The sequence below is a fragment of the Danio rerio genome, chromosome 13 (genome assembly GCF_049306965.1).
Source record: "Danio rerio strain Tuebingen ecotype United States chromosome 13, GRCz12tu, whole genome shotgun sequence".
Taxonomy (NCBI): Eukaryota; Metazoa; Chordata; class Actinopteri; order Cypriniformes; family Danionidae; genus Danio; species Danio rerio.
Genome location: NC_133188.1, coordinates 18940793 through 18961784, shown reverse-complemented (window position 1 = coordinate 18961784; position 20992 = coordinate 18940793). Strand labels below are relative to the sequence as shown.

The following is a 20992-nucleotide window of genomic DNA, read 5'->3' as shown; positions in this document are numbered from 1 at the left end:
AACGGAAAAGTGCTTGTACGTCCTTGATGAAATTCGAAAGGCTCGCTCCTGATGGCTTAAGCAGTTTTTCCCTTGGCGAGTGTTATCGGCAAAAAAACTGTTCCAAACTTTGGCTCTGTCTAGCATTATGCTGACATTATGATAGGGAGTTTGGAATTCTGTGTTATTGGCCGTCTTGTTGGTATTTTTAAAAGACTACTTGTGGTTGTTTTAGAAGAATACTTATGAAGATTGTTTTTATTCCTTTTTTTGTTTTTGGTTTTGGTCAGCACTCCTGGAAACAATCTGCTTTATAAATGATCTGCTGTATTTAATTCACTATTAGAGGTTATATTGATATCAATATTATGTATATATTATAATATATATAATATTATAATAATACTGGATCTTTCCTTGTACATGCTCATCTCCCCTATTAATGCTTTTTAAGCATCACCTACTATTACATTGTTAATCTTTAAGGACCGGCAATAATTTAATACTACTGTTGAAATTCTTTGCAGTCTTAAAATAAATATGCATTTCTTTTGTACATTTTATTATGTGCTACCTATGTGAAGTTTGAAATAAATCAATTTAGCCTTTAGACATATATTTATTAGGCAAGATGTAGAATTTAGCAGTTATTGGTCATAACATTAACAAAAAAACTTGAAAAATAACATAAAAATCACTTTATCAGCATTAGCTTAGGTCTTTAGGTGAAATATTCAATATCCTTGTCCACAAAATATTTTTAAATGCTTAGAAATTGAAATAAAAGTGTCTACTTAAAATAAACTTTGCAAAAATATAGTGTCAAAATATGAGTGAAATAAACGTCCCTTGTCCAAGTTAACAATTAAGCATGGGACCATTTTCTAGGTACACAATGTGTTTGAAAAGTTAATGTTTTAAAACCACCATACTTTTCTGCTATACCATACCTAAGGTATGAGTAAGATTTTATATTTACGTGTTTTATAAAACGAACAGTTTTTTTTTTCACGAACAAAAGTATCTCCAGCAGAAAAGATCTCCAAAGATGCCTATTTAAATACATTTATTTAAATCTGTGTTTTTGAAGCTAATGAAGACAGAAGTCAATGATTCATTTTTAATAATTTAGGTTGACATGTTTACTGCTTAAATATTTTAAATGTTTCTCAAAATAAAATCTATTATTTTCAAAGGAGAAAAAAAGTTTTTGTTTTTTACTTAGACATTTAAAAAGAATATTATATTTTAGAGCATTAATCATAATACCGTAAAACCGTGATATTTTTATCTAAGGTTATCATACCGTCAGAATCTAATACTGTCCCATGCCTAACAATTTTTTGATTTTGATCTAAAAGTTTTAGAATATGTTAAATCCAACAACATACTTTTTTCTTACCTATGCTTATTAAAATATTTAAAAGAATATGTGATTATTTGATTAAAAACTTTTTGAAGACAAATATCCCTCAAAATTATCATTTACTCTTGTTGTAAATATGCCTGACAAGGTGATTGTTTTTTTTTTTTTTTTTTTGTATATAACCTTTCACACTTAATGATGACTTCTGTAAATGTTTGTTAAAAAAATATGGTCATTTTATTTTGTTTAGAAAGTAGTGTAAATAATACCCCCTATAACATGCAAGACAAAACATGTTATATGAAATTTTGAAAGTGTTGTTTTAAAATGGTTAATATATTATGCTTTTTTTAACTAGGGCTGCACAATTTATCGTTTCGGCATGGATATTGCAATGTGTGTGTCTGCAATTGTCCCATCGCAGGATATGCAATGTTGATCAGAACAGCAATTGCAAATGCATAAGATTTTTGGAGTTATTGCAACGTATAATCATAACACACTGAAACTGTATCATTTGCATGTGTTTTCAAAGGCATTTCAAAAGCGTTTAAAGCATCATCACACAATAAGTAAAGTTTTTTTACATCACACCAAAAGAAAAAGTTTGACTTTTTACTTTGCTCTGTTGCAATTATTCTTGCTAGTAATTTGTTTATTATTTTAATACTTGATTCATACCCTTATTGCAATATATATCGCAGAAAACGAAACTATTGCAATATCAGATTTTTTCAATATCATGGAGCCTTACTTTAAACCTTAGATGGCGTTGGCTTTACTAAGCTTTTTACACAGCATTGTCATCGCTTTGGTATCCTGTAATATCCTGATATTATATTTCGACAAACCTGTGACTAGTTGTTTTACTTTCTAGAAATAATAAATATGTTCACCAGGGATTTGTCTGTGCTTTAATAAGGCAGAAAAAAATGCTTTATTTCTGAAGAGAATGCTTTGCTTTTATTTTCTTGCATAAACCTCAGGCAAATGCCAGTCATATGTTTTCAATTGATCCGGATGAGGGAGAACTGTCTTACAGACATTTTTTGCTGCGTGACAATGTTACGATCCAAAGGTTTTTCCAGCTCTGATGAGGTGTTTAGGATCTCAGTATAATGAGTTTGGGGTGTTTTGCGGCCATTTAAAGCCCCTTTATAAAGCACACCTATAATTTCAGCTACAGCTAAGTAATGAGCTCCTATAAAACATGAATGGCCGTCACGCGAGTTTATATTGACTTTCAGATTTACACCTCCGCTCCCTTCAGATCAGGTGCCAGAACATAATGGATGGAAAGTTGTGTGTTTAAAAAAAAGAAAGAATGAAGGGAAAAAAATAGAGGTCAGTATGATATTGATTCATATTAGTCATTTGATGTGACTCCCATACATCTGCTTTAGATATCCTTGCTCTTCCACAGACCTGATTAATTACTCGTAATGGCTTTCAATCCATCTGTGGGAGACCACTTGCCTTAAGTTGACTCCTACAGGGCTGTAGGTTTGTATAGGGGCTGCCAGGGGCTGATTTCGGGCCTCTCTTTGTGAGGACTGCTTTTGTTTCTTTTGTCGGAGAGAGATGATATGATATGATTTCTCTCAAGAGGTTGTGGTGGGCCTCCCAGGACTGCTTTGGCACAGGAGCATGAATATCCATTAGTCTGGAGATGGAGATTAATGGTGGAAGACAGAGGAAGAGCCAGACCGCTCCAGCCATTCTTCACCGTCTATCAGAGCAAGAGAGAAAAGAACACAGAGATGGGATCGGATTCTTCCATGAGGCAGTCCATGAGTCCTGTTTATCACGAGTCTGGAGCGCGCCCCTCTCTTTCTTTTTTCTCGGAGCAGGGTAGATTAAAACACCAGGACAGACTTAACTTCCCTGACAGTTTCAACTGCTGAACTCGGGCTTGGCATCCCGAACTGTTCTGAGATGACTTCTCTGTCTTCAGTGTCATTATCTCCATACGAGGTGGCACTGCATTCACTGAATAATTCTGTTTGTGTTGGATTTGAGGACGTGTCATCAACACCATTGTTTTTTTTTTTCTTTTGTCTGTCTGTTTTTTTCCTCCTATATTTTGCTGTTTGATGTAGTGGATTGAAGGCACAGCTGAAATATGGAGAAAGGGTTTTGGCGTGACGTTGTCGAAGTGCAGTTGTTTATTTTAATATCATTTAACATATTTGTTTGTACTTCAGTGCAATCATTTGGATATGAAAGCAAGAAATCATTTCTTTTTAATGATTTAGGTTAATAAGGCATGTTCATATCAAATGGTAGCTGTGCACCTCGGGATGCTCAAAGAAAAGAAAATCATGCTGTTGGTTTATGAATTAAAATAGTCTTTTATAAACTTTATCCAAGACATGTAGCAATATATAATTTGATTGGCTGGTTTTACACATCATTTGGAAATGAAGATGCTTTAAACACATACACAGTGCTTTGAGGAGTGACAAATGCCTTTAAATAGTGCCACAAGTTATTATGTTGTTTGTGTTTGGAAAGTATCTTTGTGGGGATGTTGTGTTAATTGGTAATACCAGGAACTAGGTTGGTATCTGCAAATTTTGACAAAAGTACATTTTGCTCAAATATTCACAAACCCAAGTTGTTTTTTTTTTTTCAAATTAATTTAAATTACACTTTAATCCAAAGGTTGGTTTTGTCCACATCTTACCCAATGTCAGGTTACAACTAAGGATGCAACGATTATAAATTTTGGTTGTACGATTATAGTCTCAGGAATAATCATGGTTTCGTGGTTATCACGATTATTTATCATTCATTAATTAAAAAATTACTTGTTTAGAAAATCACATTGAAACACCTTATATTTTAGAGTGGTATTTATTCCTGCTCAGTGACCAAATAATACAGCACAAAATAATTAAAAAATAAATAATAAAAATAAACAATTGTCCATTTCTCTTTAGAATTGTTGGCATTTAAACATTAGTAATATTTTTACATATTATGTATAATATAATCATAAAAAAGTAGTATTTGTCTAATGTAAATCTAAGCATATAAGTATTACCCTTTTAAAGAGAACAAATGTAGTCAAAAGCTGCTGAACCTCTGTTTGAGAGGCACCTTTGAACTATACTATGAACTTGTTTGACATTTTTATTTAGTATTTTTTTTTTTTCTTTGGAGTAGACGTGTATATTCCATACAAAGTCTCGTGACGTGACGCATGGATTGCTTGTGGCATTCTGTTCCAGGAAAGTGTGAGCGCCCCACCCACTATGCACGCAAGAAAAGAAATAATGAACTTTTGTGCTTAAAAGAAGGGCCCTTAGGGCGTACTCACACTATGCTATCCGAACCGTGCTCAGGCCCATTTTCCGGATTGTTTAAGAAGTCTGAGTGCTCTGAATCAGGCTCAGGCATGGTACACTTGATCGGCCCTGGTCCGGTTGGAAGAGGTGTGCCAGAGCGTGGTTCACTTGAGCCCGAACTGAAGACAAGGAGTGAATTTTAAGGGACTGTTTCTTATGTGTTCAATAATCACACTGTAAATTCTAACATGTTCAGTTTACTTAAAAAAAGTTTGGAAACCGATTGCCTTATTTTTGCAATATAAACTTACAAGGAAATCTTAAGTTAAGTTTAATTATTGCCTTGAAGTAAGAAAACTAAAACTTATAAAGTAAACTAACTGTTAAAAATTAAGTAAGTTTAATAGAAAATTCTAGTTAACATACTTGTCATTATTTAGTAATCTTACTTAGGGTTTTATAGTAAGATTACTTTAATAACTCTATTTAACTAATACTGTTCTACCATGTTCAGTTAACATCTTGAATGCTAGTAGTCTCAACATTGTTTTAATCCACCATTTTAAGTAATGTCAACTAAAGAAACTACGTGCAATCGGTTTCCTCATTTTCTTCAATTAAACTGAACATAAAATATGTAGTTCAACCTACAAGTAATGACATTATACAGGTCTTAAATGTAAACATTTTATTTGACAAAATTAGCAGAATTTCACAATACACTTGTGATATTTTAGAATCACAATACACTTGTACACAATACAGTTTTGTAAAAACCTGTTGTAAAGTGCTGTAATATACTGTAAACAGCAATACAGACAAAAAATATAATAAACATGTTCAACCCTAAAACACAAGTTTTCGAAAAGGTTTGAAAATCTATCAAAAAAACTTTAAATACTTGACACTTGGAAAAAAAGATACTTGAATTAGTGTAATTAAACATGCCATTGCACCAGCACCTTAAACATGGCAGCATATAGACACTCACAGAGGAACAGATATTAAGCTTTAAAGCTAATTTGTTAGACTGTGTAGTTTAGATTTTCCTACAGAAAATATCACATTAGTGTGGTCAAAAGTATTGAGTTTGGTATCAATCAATACTGAAATATTAAAAATATCCATTTTCCACCAGCATTTGAGTGCTACTGAGCTCGTTCTTAAACACCATTGATTGGCCACTGTGTTCACATGCTCAACAGAAATGACTGTGATTGGCTGTGACTGTCATAGGTTTACCATTTTTCACTGAGTCCAAACAAAGTTACACAGACACTGAAGTGTTTCAAAGCCATGTCGATAGCTGATTTGTTTAGAAGCTAAAATATAAGCTATCTGGTGATGAATCGACTGATCGACAGTGCTTTGAAGTTATCCAGTGTCTTTGTATCTTTGCACCTGGTGAACAGTGGTGAAGTGTGGTAAAAATAATGACCTTCAAAGCCAATCAGTCATATCTATTGAGCATGTGAACACAATGGCCAATCAGTTCTTGCAATGTTAGTGGGAAATGGATGGACTTTTTTTTTTTTTATTTCAGTACCGATTGGTACCAAACTCAATACTTTTGACAACCCTATAAATCACAATACACTTTTTTGGTAAAAAAAAAAAAAGTGTTTTAAACACCAAAATGCTGCAGTCCTAAATGTAACACTGCAAACAGCAACATGTTAAAAAGCAACACTTTGTAATTAAACATGCCATTATACCTGAACCTTTAAACATAAAGCACAGCAGTGTATAGGCACTCGCCGAATAAAACACATTACGCTTCCCTCCCAGCAAAAGCAACACACGTTGAACAAATTCAAATGCATTGCTCAAAGTCTTTGGGTAGTCCGAATTCAGTGTGTAAATCAAAGCAAAAAAAGAGACATACTGCATGTGGCAAAGTCCATAACCACTTTTCCTTCCAGTATAAAGGCCCACATTGCATCCATAATGAGGTTCTTTAGACATCTTCACACACGACAGTCAGCAGGCCAACATCTTCTGCACTGAAGTCCGACTCTACAATTACATCCTATGAATAGAGAAAGAAAAATAAGTAAAGTTTGATATTCTAAATGGCACTAATAAAGCCTGTAGTGGCCAGGAGACCAAAAGCAGAGGTGAAAAAAATACAATTCCTTGTGCTTAATTTAGTAACACTTTAGTAGGAACCAATTACCCTATTAACTAGTTGCTTATTAGCATGACTATTTGTGTTTATAGTACATTTTACATTCAAATGCTTCTTATAAGAAGGACTTGCTATGGTGCTCCTGCTTCAATGTAGACCAACACGATGGATTTGCCTGTACTGCTTCTACTAGGCTTGTCATGATAGTGGAATTTATTACCAATCCATATAGTAATTTTAAAAACATCCATTTCCTGCTAACATTTGAGCATTGTTGAGTGTCATTTCTGTTAAGCATGTGAACAGAATGGCAAAACAGTGCTGTTTAAAAATGTGCTCAAAAGTGCTTAAAATGTTAGCATGAAATTTGCTGCTTAAAATTGCAGCAGATATTGGTACTAAATTCCAGTAACTTGAACATGATACTATTCTAAAGGAACAATAATTTTTTTAATTAAAGAAACACTGTAATGTAATAAAACAAACTGCAGTAAAAGTACTTTTAAAACATTTTCAAGAAATTAAATGCAAATGTGTGAGAGACCAATTGGTGCTACATAATCAGTATAAATATTTTGTAGGGAAAACTTAATAAATTGGGAACCGATTCATGAATGCATTTGGTTTTGCTAGATTAAAGCAGTGAGTCAAGTTTGCATTATTTAGCACACTTTTTAAAAATGTATTAATAACTATTTTTTAATAAGAAAATTGATGCTTTAGTATGGCTTTTAGAACAAGGGTGCAGCCATCTACAATCCCACAGCAGGTGACTTCACAGGGTTGGTTATAATACGGAGCACCTTTGACTTTGTGGCTTTTAACACAATCTTTTTACATCTTAATCCAGCAGGTTCTTTCAACTGAAATTATATTTCTCTCAACATATTACATAGGTATTACACTTATTAAGATTTTTTTTTCAAGCTAATCTTCCTCCTTTTCAAAACAAGTGTGTTTAAAAATTAAAGAAATGCATTCATTACTTCACTGGCCTATGAAGCTAACTGACCCTGTGACGGCACAAGCTGCTGTATTTGCAACATAGCAATGCTCTTGCTCCAAAGACCATAATATAACATCCCTCTTACTTTCAAATACTTACATTAAATGCATTTGTTTTATTTTTATAAAATTGAAAATTTTTATTAATAAGTGAAGTAAACTGGAATGACTGCTTCATTTCCAGTCTAAGAAAGCAGAAACAATAATACTACTTACAAAACACATCCTGAAAATTTCTTTAGACTCATCCCTCTAAAGGACTGAAAGACCCCGGAGAACTGCTGCCAGATGACCTTGAAAAAGTAAAGACAGGTAGACATGCATTATAGCCCAATGAAAACATCAAATGCAATTTATTGCAATCAAATGCAAATTATGATTCAAAGATGATGTCACAAAAATACCTTTGAATTAACATGTTGAAAATTTCTTCTAGTTTTCTTCTGCAATTTTCTCCTGTTTTTTTTTTTTTATTTCAATCAAACGAGCAGTGTGTGTCCAATGCAGCGTAGAACTTGGATCTCACATTTCTTCCTGATATTCGATTGAATTCTGCAAAGATCCAATCAAAACATTATTAGTCATTAATAACATTCAAAAACACAAATTCACAAAATCACACAAAGTTTTGAAAAGAAAACAAACCTTCTGCAGCACTTGCATCAGCTGGTGTTTCCTCTATGACTTCCTTCTGGATGTCACTGTTGTGCACAAAAACGTAAAGTGTTATTGACATGGCTAAGCGAAATTCTAAAACAAAAAACAGAAATCAGAAACACATGCAATGATACAATGCAATGCCATTTAGCAACAGATGTTACACTTTAACATGACATAGTTAAATGTTCTTGAATAATAAAAGCTGCCAAATACTCCCGGCGCCTGTCATCAAAAGCATGAGCTATACTTGTCACCAAACAGTAATAAACACAACCCCCGATTAAATATAATCATAGCATTGTTGCTGGTGTGCCTTACTTTTATGCGCATTAAAAGTGGAATAAATATTTGTCTCAATTGATGTCTTTAAAAGGACACTGAACTTTCTGACTAGGGTTGCACGGTTTACCGGTACTATGGTAGTATCGTGATACTATGGCTCCAAGATACTGGCGGTGCCACTGTAGTTTGTAAACGGTAGTATTGTCATTAACAGTCTGCCTACAATACATAATGCTGCATGTGAAAAAGTCACTAAAATACTTACACGATTCAGCAACAATAGATCATTGTATTTTAATAGTCTATGGAGCCTTCTAAGGTTGTAAAACTGTAGAATTTGCGCCTTTTATAGTAGCCTATTGCATATTTTGTGATGGTTCATTTTGAATCGGAATTCGTTTATTTCTGTTCCTGTCAATATGATATAATAGCTACAACAACCGTGACAATCTATTAAAAAGAATGACTCATAAAGTGAAATTTTGAATTACTTTGGATTCTTATCCGATAATAAGTGTGAAAAAAGAATGATAGATGAAAAACCCAAAATAGCAACAGGAAACAATTTTTGACCACTTCATATAGCCTAGGTTTGTTGGAAAAATGCTTTTTTCTTTATGTATCTTTATTTTAATGTATTTTTTTTTGCTGGAATGAATACATTTTAGGTGAAGAGATGTGCAAATACTTTTTTCAACAATAAGGGAATTATTTAAATTCAAGTAGGCCTATAATAACATATACAATATATTATTTCTGACATTTTTCTTTATTTCATGGATTTAAGTTATGAATTACAGTATTGCAATACTACTTGGTATCACCATACTTCAGCTGGTATAGTATTGTAACATAAATTAATGGTATCACAACACAACAACCCTATTTCTAACTAGTCCTCAGATGATTATTCAAATGGACAAAATATTCGGACTATTCTTGATCATGCAGTTCTTTGCTGAGAATTTTGTTAAATGTACTTTTAATGCATTAAACGATTTAAAATTACCCTGACACTCAGTATGGAGACAAGGTAACGTTAATAGAACAATTCATGAATATGTTCTATGGCTTGTGCGGTATTGTTCAAAAAGTTTTCTTTGATGTGTAAGTGCAAAACTTACATTTCCACTGCATATCAGCTCACAAACTGGTAGTCTGAAATAAAAAATAAATAAAGGGTATAATGATATTACAAACCAAATATGCCACTCACAATACTCTAATGGTGTGCTACATTTTAAACAACCTTGTAATTGTTCAAATTTATTTGCCCTAAATTGTTAAAAATTAGTGAAACCTTCTTTAAAAATGCAAACTAACAGGTTTGGCAAAGCCTGTTTCTTTACAGAAAGTTTGCTTATAACAAAGGCTTGTTGATGCCTTTGTGTGATATTGAGCAAACAAAGGGATGTTTCTGTGCTTGGTTGTACGAGTTATACCACTTCATCATTAACGTTATCCATCACACATATTCAGTCGCGTCTGGTCAGATTTATTTGTCATTACAGCAAAACAAAACACTCAATAACGTAACGGCAACACTGGAATAAACCTTCAAAACGGCATAAAGAAAAGACAAATAGCATATAAAACAAATAAATGAGTTAATTAAATATCTCTCGCATTTTCATAAGTTTAACTTTAAGTTTCATAGGAATTGTTAGCATAAGCACACTTTAGCATCATGTGTAAATATGTATCTGCCTCATACAGTGACACAAATCGTAATCGCATCGAAATCCTAAATTACCTACGACACTCACGGGTCCATTTTGAGCTGAAACTGCTTTATAATGTTCTAAAAGCCTCGGCGGGTTAAAACTGCTGCTGCCCCGGCGATCATGGAGAAAAAAACGACTGGTCTGGTCATGAGCCGCTCGCTGACGCCGGACCGAATCACAGCTGATCTCCTCACCTGCTTCCTGCAGGTGATCTCATAAAAGTAAATCTTAAAAAAAAAACACGCATATTTTCGTCACAACAAGCGCCACTAAAGTTCAGCGATAACTAACGTTACTGTATTTGTAATGCGGATAAATAGGTTTCGTTTTCTTTTTTAAAAATGTAGACCTACAGCTATGTGTTAACTTTACATCTATTTGAACGGATCATTGCGCGCGCTCTTGCTCTCTCAGTGCATCATTTAAAATGGCGCGGCCCGCTCTTTTAGAGCATAACGCCCACTTTACAAATTACTACTAACTTTACAAATTATTAATAGTTATTAAAAAGGACTAAGCAGCTAAAAATAGCTTATCTAGTAAAGTAGACAGTATTGCAAATAACGTGCAGTGGTCAAAACGTTTAGTCACAACATCATGGGCTATTAATTAGTTCACAAAACAGCAAACAATTTCACAAAGTGCAGGAAATAAACAGATTACTGATACTATACAAATAAAATCAAAGTAGTAATTAAAACGAAAAGTTTACCTTGATTTACAGCAGTACATCTTCTCAATATGAAATCCTGTCCTTCAATGGCGGTGCTGGGTGGCGGTTGGTTGTGACTCGGGATGGGGGATGGGAAATCACCACCCAGTACGCATGCGTAACAGCATGGCTTAGCCCTTATAAGCAATTTTACTCAAATTACATTAGTTATGGGAACTTTATACCTTACTATGTCAGCAACACTAATGCATTTCTAGTAAACTCAACAATTAGCTTAAAATTAAGTAAACACACTAGAATTTTGATAGTAAGGAATACTATTCGCATTTACAGTGCATTCTTACTGTTCAATGAACACAAACTGTCGTAGATTATTAAAGATGCAACTAGTACAAGATTTAACTAAAGAAATCTCCACTGTGCTAAGCGACAGCGCTTCTTACTGAACAGCACATCATTGATGACGTAAGCGTGCCCAGGCCTGAATGTAATGTGAGTGCGGGCCATCAGGGGGGACGGGAGGGGGGACAAGTGTGCTTCGGCCTGGTTCAAGGCAACTATATAGTGTGAGTACGCCCTTAGTTAATGGCCTCAACCATAGTTAATTCAGTGTGCGTATTAGCCTCTGTGTACAAGGTTGGAACTTTAAACTAGCGCACAGTTGGCATAACTTTTAATTGCAGCAGTTTTGTTCCATGCAAAAACACAGTGTTAAAAAACCTTTACGATTAATTAACCGTGATATATTAAAGCATGGTTAATAGTGAATTCGGTTAATTGTTGCATCCGTAGTTACAACAACACAGCAATTTTACCGTGACCAAACTGATAGTGGACTCCTGATTCATATATGTTTGGAAGGGAGATTTACTGAGCATTTTTAAAGAAACCCGTTTATTTATTTATTTATTTATTTATTTATTTATTTATTTATTTATTTATTTATTTATTTATTTATTTATTTATTTATTTATTTATTTATTTGTGTTTGTTTGTTTGTTTGTTTGTTTGTTTGTTTGTTTGTTTGTTTGTTTTGAGGTATTTTAGTTGTAGTAAGTTATTTTCTAATATGATCTGTCAACACTGAATCAAGAAAACATGCCTCTTTTTCTGTGACTTCTTACAACATGCAGAAGAAAGTGACAACCCTTGATACATGCCTAATTTATGTTATTAACAAATAGTTTTTCAGTTCTATTCTGCACAATTAGGGCTGCATGATACATCAAAATAAAATTTAAATCCTCATAGCTATTACTGAATTAAAAAAAGATTTAACTCTCTCATTGATTCAGCATGACTAAGACCAAGACTACGACAATATATGATCTATCTGAGATTTTATTACAATTTTACTTAAAATAAAATGTTTAGTAATGAAAAATGTTATTGATTGTGGGATTTTCACATGCTTTCAGATGGTTTACTAACATTTACTGCAAAGGCTAGAAATAACTACTCATACGATTTTTCAGTTGTCTTTTTTTCTTCTAAGCGGGTTTAAACGGCACATTAAAATAGTAAACTATATGTGTAATTTTTAAATATATTCCAGTAAATTGTTAATAAATCTGATAACTAATGTCTGAAATCTGCACATAGCTCCCCAAGTAGGAACCATCAAATAAAGCAACTAAACGAATTCTAAACGAATAACAACAATAGGATGAATGTTAACAAAATAAATGATCGATTACCGTTTTTCAAAGAGGCTCTCAAATTACACATTTCACCAGATGGTCTTGTTTGTTTGTGTTTTATACATTTGTAACCAATTGAAAACTTTAACTTGAATTAAGAGCTAACTCCAACTAACTGGACTAGGGCTGTACAACTAGTTCATGTGCATTTTGTCAGTAAATCCTGTTCTGTCATCAGTAGTAACATTTCATGTGATTCACACAGAGTTGTAGTTCATTTACAAGCCATGCCAATAAATCACAGACAATTTAATAACACAGACAAGATAATGAAATGGAAGATAATCATTATGTTATGAAAGTAAATGCATAGCTTTTCTTTGTTTTAAATGCTGCTACATCTGAAAGCATGTGAACAGTGCTTCATTATGATACATTTTCTTATGAGTAAAACTGTAAGAACTCAGATAAACAATTTGTTGCTGTGGTCTTGTGTTTTTTAGTCGTGCTAAATCAATGAAAGCATTTAAATTGTCTCTTTATTCAGCAACAGCCATAGGGGTTTGAATTTCATTTTGATTTATCATGCAGCTCTAATTGTGTCCTCAGACTCAGTGTACAGCTTGAATTGACGTCATACACTGGCAATGCTATTTCAGTGATGTACAACTAATGTTGGCATGAATATCCTATCGGTCCGCTTACATTTCAGAAAGGACTGCTTGTGTCTGATTCATGAGGTTTATATCCACTCATGAATGAGGTTTGAAACTGATATGAGAATATTATCAATGTGCTTGTTCCTGCTCACATGTTCACAAGTAATATTTGATATGTGCCACAAGAAGAAGATAAATCTGAATCACACATTCACATATTGTAAATGTGGTCTTAGTGGCGCAGTAGGTAGTACTGTTGCCTCACAGCAAGAAGGTTGCTGGTTCGAGCCTCGGCTGGGTCAGTTGGCATTTCTGTGTGGAGTTTGCATGTTCTCCCCGCGTTCACTCGGGTACCCTCCGGGTGCTCTGGTTTCTCCACAAGTCCACAAGTAAAATTGTCCTCAGTGTATGTGTGTGCATGGGAGTGTATGTGTGTTCCCCAGAGCTGGATGGGCATATAGTCTATGGGGAAGTTGCTAGGGTGCAGTATCTGCTAATTAGGGTGTGGCTAGAAAGTTAAAATGTCATCAGTTATTGGCAGTTTTGTAGTCTGAGTTAAATGAGCTCAGCCATAAGTCTGTATGGCGGTCTGATGCAGAGTTATGAGGTCACAAAGTTTAATCCAATGTTAAGTCAATGACAGTTTTTTGCAATGGAAGTTTATGCAACAGTCTCTAGGTTCCTAAAAGTGTTTGCTAGGGTGTGGCTAAAAAGTTAAAAGGTCATCAGTGATTGGCAGTTTTATAGTCTGAGTGAAATGGACTAGAAGTCTGTGTGACAGTATGATGCAGAGTTATGAGGTCACAAGGTTTGGTCCAATGTTAAGTCTAAAGGATTATTTTGACAGTCCAGGGACAGTTTTTTTTGGAAAACCGAATGTTGGATCATTGAGAAAAGATATAGCAACCCGAGTCAGAATAGTTTGGAGGTCTGGACTGAGTTTGGTGGTCATAGCTTGAAAGCTCTAGGAAGTTAGTCTCAGAAGATTAAATAGTGCCTTAGTGTCCCACTTGTGACAATATATATGAAGTTTAAGAAGAACGTTTTGTAATAGTAGTGGTATACTGATCAGTTTAGCTTTTTTTATTGTTAATATTTACATAATTTCAAGTTATAGTTTAATACTTTAGGCCCTCTGATTTCTGTGTCTAAAATACATGATATGTGTGACCCAATCCTTTAACATTAGCTCACCAGCAGCAGTTTATTCACCGCTAAAGCCACCATGTCATCACTTTAGAGTCTTTAATCAGTACTGCTTTGCTTCATGAAATTACAGCAGCTGTGATTAAGCGGCCCCTCCTGGATGATCTATTAATACAGAGACACAAAAGAAACACCAGCAAGTGTTAATTGATACCTCATGACGGAGGATGTGTCAGCATGATGGACACGGACATGAGTTGAAGCCAGCCTGCCCAGCCCACTCGCAATAACATACTTGCGGGATTTCAGCCTTTGGTCTGCTTCCCAGTCATGCTGGACCATCTCAAGAGACTGACAGCAAATATATCATACAAATGGATACCCCATGCCTGCGTTCTAATCAGCTTTAAAAGTGATTGCTAATGCAGTCGAAGCATTATTCATATTTGTACGTGATTTGTGACTTGCGTTTAGGACATCTGAGATGCAGGATAGTATTTCCTGTGTGCTTTTAGTCCTGCCAAGAGTTTAGAGCAGGTTAGCGTGGCTTTCACAGTCTCGAACCCCAGGACTTTATCATTGTAATTTATGAGGGAAGAGGCAAGCCATATGGTTTGGATATTTTTTATGATAGGATCGATGCGGGGTCCTCGAATTTCCCTTCTCTTGCTTAGGATGATATGGATTGCTGTGTTCATGTCAGGGGGTTCCTCAACCTCAGATGCTGAGACACCGAGTCCTGGCAGATGTTGAGCAACTTGTCTTTCTGATGGCGAAACTGATCTGTGCACAATGAGCTCTGATTGCATTATAATGATCATGTGACGGGCCAATGGAAAAGTTTATGAAGACAAATGCTGCTCGCAGGAAGAGAAAAACACAGCGAAGAGTTATAATTCAGAACCGCGGTAGATACATGCTGGAACTATTTATTATTCATTATTATTCATAGCGAGGTCTTTTTTTTTGGCAGGGTTTGCTTTTGTTAGTGCGATTCAATATACAATCAATTTACAAATGATAGCAATTAATTCTGTGACAGCTTCCATTTATTCTATTTTAATTATGTATCATGTGTTTTTTTTTGGGCTTATAAATCATCAGTGATAGATGAAAACGTGTTATGAAAGATGTCTGTCTAAGCCTCGACACAAATGATGATAAACATTTTCCCAAATGCAATTCATACTTGGTGTACTTGAAAATCCTTCTGCTGTGACAATCATGAGCATGCCGTAAATAATTGTGATTTTTTTTTTTGGCTATTAACTCAGACCTGTTCGGGTATGATAACTGTATTTATGTCATAATGACAATAGCTGGCTTTTTATTTACCTCACTCCAAGAAAAGATCAGTTTGTCGATTGTGAGATATAATTTTCATTGAATAACCATTCCTTTATGATAATTATTATTTATGATAATTATTACACACATTAATGTATTAACAGAATAGTATGCATCACAAATGCTATCAACATTCAGGAGAGTAATGACTGCAGATAATTCAGCCACAATGTTAAATAATGTCACTGTCGAAACGCCATATTGACATTTTTTGTACCTATCAGGTGCTCATTATGTCTTATCTATGTTTGATGCTCATAAGGTGCTCAGCATATATAAGTACACCCCTCACAAGTCATTTTTTCACATAGAAAGCTATACAATATTATATTTGTGCATATACATTAGATTAGTTAGTGCTGAAGCCAAATCTTGAGCTTATCTAACAAAATAATTTACAATAGCGGTCCAAAAACTATTACACCCAAATTTATGTTAAAGAAAAATATTGAATGCAAATTTAAAAAAAAAAAGAAAAATCAAGAGAAGCAAAAAAAAAAAGGTTGAAAATTGTGTTGGTAATTTTGTTGTAATTTATTTGATTTTTTTTTTTTTTTGCAATATTTTGTTTGAGCCTAATTTTATTTTTCAATTTCTAAATATGTTTAGTGACTATTAATAAATATATTTGTTTAATAAATCTGTTTTGTTTAAATTCATCAAAGTACATTGCCTATATTCACTGAGAAATGGATAAAAATATGTATTTTCAAAATGGGGTGTACTCTATGCTGAGCATTGCATCTATGAGCACAAAAAGACTTATACAAACATAAAACCAGTTTTGGAGAATAGCTACTAGCTTAGCTACATTTTTTTCAGTAGCTTAACAGTAGCTCTTATTTTATAATGTATCTTCTCTAGTTACTAGCTACTGTTTCCAGCAAGTAGCGAAGTAGCTTTTTAACAGCTACATCCATTTAGTGAACTTGAAATAGTCTGCATGCACAGCATCATCTTACAAGATCGCATGCCACACTACCTGACTAAAGTTTTGTGACTTATCCAAGTTTTAGGAACAACAAATAAAAACTTTACTTCTAGTTGATCATTTGGTATCAGAAGTGGCTTATATGAGAGGCAAAGGCCTCTAGATAATAGAATATAAAGTCATGGTGCAATGGAAAAAGAATTAATGTTATGTATGACTCCCATGAGCTTGGACGACAGCATCCATACATCTCTGCAATAACTCAAATAACTTATTAAAAAAGTCATCTGGTATGGCAAATAAAGTGTTCTTACAGGACTCCCAGAGTTCAAGAATCTTTGGATTCATCTTCAATGCCTCCTCCGTCATATTATCCCAGACATGCTCAATAATGTTCATGTCTGGTTGCAAGGCTGGCCAATCCTGGAGCACCTTGACCTCCTTTGCTTTCAGGAACTTTGATGTAGAGACTGAAGTATAAGGAGCGCTATTCTGTTGAAGAATTTGCCCTCTCCTGTGATTTGTTATGTAATAGGCAGCTCAAATATCTTGATAACTCAGGCTGTTGATGTCAACCCCATACTGAATGCAACCCCAAACCATGATTTTTCCTTCACCAAACTTGACGGATTTTTGTAAGAATCTTGGGTCCATGTGGGTTCCAATCTTCTACAGTATTTGTGAAGATTAGGATGCAGTTCAAAAGATGTTTCATTGAAAAAAAAAAATCAAGCTTCTGCTACAACTAGTAGTCAAGTTATTATTTGTTGCTCTTACAACTAGGATAGACGACAAGACTATTGTCAGGTAGTATACAATAATGTATTACAGCCATCTATTAGTAAATCAGAAATTTCATATTTTTGCATTACATTTATTTATTTGGTTAGTTGCTTTGTAAGAACAGTTAAAATCAGTCCATCCAAAACTATTCTAACAGTTGTAAAAAACCTGAAGAACATTTTGATAAGGCTTCAACAAAGTCTTTGATATTGTTATTGTAGTGAACTGTTTCAGTTATCATATATTTTACTTAAAAGTTAACATTAAATCATGCTTTGTAATATTCTCTACGTCTTTGTGAAAAAAGTGTGAATAGTTACTATTTTAGAAGTATTGTTTGACACTAGCTTAGCTATTTTTTCTGATGGATAACTTGTGGCTTACCAAGCTACAGTTTTAAAGAAGGTTCCTCAGCACTGCATAAAACATTAGACAAAATGGTGCCAACCATGCCAATGTCCATGCCTCTGTGTATTGTTCTCTGGTTGCACCACATGACACAACTAATTAAATGTCTTATTGAAAATGTTCATAAAGCTCATTTTACATAGACACCCTTAAATGTCATTGACCCATTAGCATAAAGAACAAAGCCTGGCGATGATTTAATAAGCAATCTGAGACCGACTGACACAAGGTAACCTGTGACCTCCATTCGATCCACGTTTTTTCTGGGGATGAAATCATTGCCGCGGAAAGGACTGAACTCATCTGTCAGTTACCTCAAGCTCCATTGGACTGTTGTCAAAACTGTGTTCTTGCTCCCTGGTGAATTTACTGATTTGTTGTCAACTGTACCTCAGCGCAGCATCACGAGACACCCCGGCCCACGCTGATGTCTGAACACAAGCTATTATGAGAGGATCAGCCAAGCTCAAGTTAATGACCTAGCACATCGTTTATTCCAAGTGAATGCTGGGAAACAGACAGCGCAGCAGCTTCAGAGAGGGCGGATCGTCTCTGTCAGAGGCTCCCAGCGCAAATTGATGAGAATTTGACATTTACTGTGGTTGATGGCTCGATCCAAAGTAGAGCAGGACTTTTTGGCCAGATTCGAGCAGGCACTTGAACTTAATGTCATCATTTATCAAAGTCAGTTGAGGTCAGGTACTTGTGCCTGTGTTGTTCACTCCGTCACTATATTAAATGCAATAATTGTAGGGTCGGTCAGAATTGTTCTGAGAATAAACAGTTAACTAGGTCAAGCCAGACTCCGCATCTCAGGCAACTTTTTAATCTGTCAGAATGATTTGCCCATGAAGTTGGATAAAAGAGAGCAGGTTTCCCCATCATATTAATGTAAGCGGACACATTGTTTTACTGTCATAATTTGATTGGGTGATCATTTCTGACATGTTGTGTCGCTGTAAGACTGTGGAGTTGACTGAGTCATAGAGGTCAGGCGCTGAAATGAATTCCAGATTGCTGTCATTTGAATGAGTACTTTCCTCATTTCCCTAGGAAATCATGGCTTTTCAATCTCGCTGCTGGTTTAACCATTCCACTTCAGGTCACCTCGCCAATGTAAGATGTCAAGATTGAGTTCTACTGCTGGTTTGATGGATTCTCTGATCTCCTAAAACCATTTAGTGGACTGATTTTTTTTGTCAACAAAATGGATTCACGCAAAGGATCTGGCAGCTTCATGTTCTGTAGTTTCTACTAATATGTTTCAGGTTTAGTTATTTTATGTTTTTAACTGGCGCACAATTTAGAGTTTTGAAAATAAGTGCAGAGAGATGTTTTACATTTAGAGATTGGCCTTGGTATGGGTCACTGAAACCGTTTGTCATGCAGTATACATTTGTAATGCTGTGCTATATATATTTATCCTACATGTGAAGTTTTCCTTGCAGATTCTTTGCAGAATCTGTGGTGCATGATTTTTTTGTTTGTTTTCTAAAGTTTAAAATAACAGTATATATATATATATATATATATATATATATATATATATATATATATATATATATATATATATATATATATATATATATATATAATGATGAGGAGGAATAAAATATCTACCTCTAAAGTCTTCTGATGTCATTTAAAAAGGCAAGTATGAAAAACATTCATGTTAATGATCTAAATGTTTCTACATTTTAAAGTTAGTGTATATAATATGACAAAAAATAATAAATAATAACAATAAAAATAACAATAATAATAATAATAATAATACTTGTTTCTATATTTTTTAAAGTTAGTGTATATAATACGACAAAACATTATAATAAATAATAATAATAATAATAATAATAACTATAATTTTAATAATACTGTTTCTATATTTTTAAAGTTAGTGTATATAATATGACTGAAATAATAATAATAATAATAATAATAATAATAATTATTATTATTATTATTATTATTAATCACAAATACTACTACTACTAATAATAATAATAATAATAATAATAATAATAATAATTATTATTATTATTATGTCATATACACTAACTTTAAAAATGTAGAAACAATTATTATTATTATTATTATTATTATTATTATTATAATTATAGTCATATTATATATACTAACTTTAAAAAATGTAGAAAAATTTTTATTATTATTATTATTATTATTATTATTATTATTATTATTATTAAAGTATCTACCTCGTAAGTCATTTGATGTCAAAAGGCAAGTATGAAAAACATTAATGTTAATGACCCTTAATATATTTGATGAATCTGATTGACATGAAAATATTTTGTAACAGTGTTAAAGTATCTGTTGCTTTTAATCAATTTAGCCCCATTAATAATACTAATAATGATAATAACAACAACAATTTAATATTATTATTTTTTATAATGTCAAATTTTCATTTTGCTTTATTTGTACCCTAATGGACTGCACTGGATATTATCTGCAATATTTATTTCCACAAGTCAAAATAATAACTTAATTTGCACAAGCAAGCAGTTCACATGCCCTTGGTTCTTTATTATGTGCGTTTCACCCACGAACTGCTCGCAGCCATTTGTGATAGTTGCATATAATAAACGTCTCATAGATTTTGCAAACGCTGTGTAAACTTCTGAACGAAAGTGTATATGTGTGTCTCTGAGAGCTCAGATCTTCACAAATACTCTTAAAATCCGCCTCTGCACTTGACACCATTAAGCCTCTGTTAACCAGCCTCCCCTGAGAGCAGCTTGAAATTGTACCACCTCCAGCAAACTACTTTACCATTCAGCATCGCCTTAGATACAAGCCTAACACGGTTTGTTCTCAGGAAGCAAGAAGCAAATAAAAGACAAAAATGGCATGAAATAAAACACATCGGAATGAACACACATGTCCTAAAGTGGAATTCCTCCCTCAGCAAGGAAGCCAGCGATGCCGTGTTCATATGCAGTGACCCGAC

At 33.9% G+C, this 20992-nt stretch overlaps 1 protein-coding gene and 1 long non-coding RNA gene across 10 annotated transcripts in view; one reads left to right on the top strand and one right to left on the bottom strand.

Moving 5' to 3' along the window:
* lrmda (leucine rich melanocyte differentiation associated) overlaps positions 1–20992 on the top strand; it is a 597893-nt gene that overhangs the window by 487915 nt on the left and 88986 nt on the right.
* On the bottom strand, positions 5309–11195 carry LOC141375027 (uncharacterized). 5 transcript variants are annotated; one of them, XR_012388739.1, is made up of 7 exons: positions 11147–11195; positions 10464–10661; positions 9835–9868; positions 8414–8469; positions 8173–8320; positions 7985–8061; positions 5309–6664 (listed from the first exon to the last, which is right to left on the bottom strand). It is a non-coding gene; the product is annotated as an uncharacterized lncRNA (long non-coding RNA). The 5 variants fall into 5 exon arrangements; XR_012388738.1 differs by having other exon boundaries at positions 10477–10661; XR_012388737.1 differs by lacking the exon at positions 10464–10661.